Below are 3,697 nucleotides of genomic sequence, written 5' to 3'. Positions count from 1 at the left end.
AAAAGCAAAAAAAAAACAGATTTCAGGTGCGTTTCCCCTGCGGGGAACTGATACGAATCCTTGTGCTATCTGGAACTGGATAGCTGTAATACACAGAAGCTACACGAAAACCAACCTCCCTGGTGTGCTGCTGCTGGAGCATGAGGCCACAGGAGGTGTTGGTCATTGCACCTTTTATTTCTAGTCCTTTCTCAAAAGATAAGGTCTGTGCCTAAAAAACGATGGAGGTGTGTACATACGGTTTTTCATTCATTTGCAACGGTTTCATTCCAACAAATATTTTTAATATATATATAAAATGGACTAATCTGAAATGGATTACACCCCAGAAAATGGATACACTACACCACAAAGAAGTAAAATGTTTTTTTCTACGCTGTCATTCGAGTAGCCCGATGAACTGGTCTGGAGATGGGTGACTTGCACTTCTGGGTGGGCTTTGCTGGCTGTTTGCCTTGAAGTGAAATGGGAAGACATGTTTGGAACAGTTAGTGATTGCTGCTTTTGGTAAGAGCAAAAGGACAAATTAAATAGATTGTGTTCCTTTTTACTTCAGATTGCTTGCAAGCTAAGAATGGTTTTTAAGACTGAGGTCTGTAGAAAGGTGCATTTTATGTCTCATAGAACAAAGGTGAAATATGACAAGGATATATTTATTTTGCAGAAAATATGGATTTTTGGAGTAAAAGTTAAGGAAAATTTAACAGTGACTTTAAATTGGGATCAAATTTGGTTTACTAATGATTTCAGTGCTACAGTACAGTCTTGTTTACTGCTGTCTGACTTTGAAAGCTGGGGTTTATGGTGTGGTTCTAGTGAAGAACTTAGTTTCTTGCATTTTATTTCTTACTAAGCCTTGTTCACATCCGTAGTGATATTTAATTGACTTTTGTTTGTAGTCAGCTGGTAGAACAGTTTTACCTCAATTTTTGATTTCATTGTTGTTGTGATGGGCAGGACATAACCTGTATTTATTTAAGAGGAATAAAATGGGAGAGATGGAAAATAGAAATAATACCTCCTGCCCTTCAGAAAAAGAGACTTTGTACAACCAGTATTATAACTGCATACAAGACTTTCCACTCTGCAACTTTGTGGACCTCAGACAAGCCAAACTCTGCCCTCAGTTTTGTTAGTGTAAACCTTTGTCATCTTTATTGAAATCATCTTACACATGTTGAAATATGATCCCAAACTAGTTCAAAACATTGGTATTTCACTAAATAATCCTTGAAGAGCCATTCTGAAACTTCTGCTCAGTCTTTTCATAGCACTAATATGGGGTTGAATTACTCTGATTCCTGAGCAGATGAGTGTGGGGAAAAGGGCAGCAGCCAATCTATTGACCATTTTTTAATTGGTTTTTTTTTTTTTACAATGCTGAAGTCTGCAAAACTTGAACTATATACATCGATTTTCTGACCTATATTAGTTGGCATATTAAAAAGTTTATATATTTATGCATTACAGTAAACTTGGTGTGTATATATATATATGTCTTTAGATTTTAAATTTATATATAATGCTTTACTACAGAAATGTGAACCACTATTTCCATCCTTGGCTGTCGTGTGAAATAAATCAAGTGCTGTTAGTTTATCTGTAAAACTTCCCTTTTTTGAAAAATCTTACATGGATCAATTTTTTGTTTTTCCTCAGACAAAGTGCCAAGATTCCATATTCAAAAGTGATGAATCTAAGTATCTGTCACTTTTGAGCTCAGTTTTCTAAGTGGCTTGGAAAATTTCCGAAAATGTTATTCAGAATATTGCCAGCTGCTATCTCCTGAGTCCCTGTAGCTCCCCAGTACACTTGAGGGCATTCAGCATCCAGAAAATGTAAGTGATAAATGCACATGATAAATCCAAGTAAATACTCTAGCAGTGTTTTGCAGTTCAAGTTACTGAACCAAATGTTTACACTTAGATTAGGATTAATACTAGGTGTTCTTAGTTTGTTTTGTTTTTGTTGTTTTGGTTTTTTTTTTGAAAAGGAAACATAAATAAAACAAATCTGCTGGTGTTTGGAGCATGTTGTGAATGCACTCAGTGAGATTTGGCCAAGAAGTTTAAGCCTCTGTACCTGAACCAGTCACAAAGTGAATTTCTGAGCACACTGTACTCGTGTCATGTTCCTCATGGCTGGGGACCAAGTCTCCAGGGATGCTCTCCAGGGGTTTTGGGTGTGTGCTCAAGATTTAGACACTCCTGAGATCTCAAAACTGACTTCCCTGGCCTTGCCTAAGGGGATGGGACCACTCCCCATCTGCATTGTCTCTGAGACTGATCCAGGAGCTGTTCTAGCCCCTGTGTGTGCAGGAGGGAAGGGAAGTGTCTTCTGGGGTCTGACTGCTGTCTGTCTGTCTGTCCAGCTCTGATCTGTGAGTGCATCCCTTGGATTGTGCAGTAACCAGGCTTGATTTCCCTCTGGATTTAGAGCAATGCTTTGAAGACAAGGCTTTCCTTTCTCCAGGGATTGTACTGGTGATGGTGTAGGAGTGAAGCTGACCTCTGACTTTCTCTTTTCAAAGGGATGGTTGACTTCAGAAGGGGAGGGAGGCTGTGATGATACCAGAGGTGCTGAGAGGATGGAGGTCACCAGTTGCTGAGTGTGTTGAACATGCAAACAGCTGTAGATTGAACTGGGTTCATTGGTAAATGTCACCACTCAGCTGTCCCTGCTCTCCTGGCACTGTGTACCCCTGCACATGATGGTTGAACCACATGGGAAAACAACTCAAAAGTTTTCTTGAGTTGCAATCTAGGGGTTTTAGGTGGTTTGGCAGTTTAGAAACTTAAAAGTTGTCCTTGCTTGGCACAGCGGCCTTAATTCCTCCCAGCTCATGAGTTGGCACTGACATTCAGCCAGGTCCTCCACAGGTGACTGGATGTGTGTCCTGGCCAGCTGTCTGTGCAGGATGAGGACTGGCTGGGCCACTTTCAGCTTGAGGCACTTGGGCTGGGCCTCTGCATCCTTTTTCCTGTCCCTGCTGAGGAACTGGATCAACCCCAGCTACTGAAATCAGAAAATCATCAAATACAGGGTAGGAGCTGTTGATGAAGAGATGAGTGGTGGCTTTTTTCACCCCTCACTCCATCTCTTCCCACAATTCTCCCAAGAAAAGTTTCTTTTTTTTTTTTTTTCATGTACCACAGATAACTTGGGAAAAATTTTGGAATTGTTAATTTTAAGGGAAAAGTGGGGGAAAAAATATGTGCTACTGTAAGCACACAGCAGTGTTCTCTGTGCTTGTTTTACACTTGTAGCCTTGTGGCTGCTCTGCAGAGCAGAGAGGGATTACAGAAGCAAAGGTGTAAAGTGCTCTTGCTCTCATAAAATAAATCCCTTGAGTTTCTGAGGGAGGCACATGCCTGGCCTGGCTCTCTTCTTACCTGGCCTTGACAGATGCTCATTCTCATAAAGAGTCAGGATTGGATTTCAGATCTCCCTTTCTGGTTTTATAACCTGAAAAAGAGGCATCCTGAAGAGTCTTCTGCTTTGCTGTACCATAGCAAGGTCTGGTTGTCCTTAAATATTTTGTCAGCAAGTCCTTAAACTTGAGTTATTGTGAAAGTGCTGTGTCAACCCAGCTGCTTCTGGTCAAGTGAATTTCTGTAGCTTTGAGGGTACTTCATCTTTAAATTGAAGGGAAATTAATATGAAATTCCACAAAAGGACTGAGGTGAATCTGAAACCC

The sequence above is a fragment of the Erithacus rubecula genome (genome assembly GCF_903797595.1).
Source record: "Erithacus rubecula genome assembly, chromosome: 12".
Lineage (NCBI taxonomy): Eukaryota > Metazoa > Chordata > Aves > Passeriformes > Muscicapidae > Erithacus > Erithacus rubecula.
Note: the sequence above shows the minus strand (reverse complement) of the source record.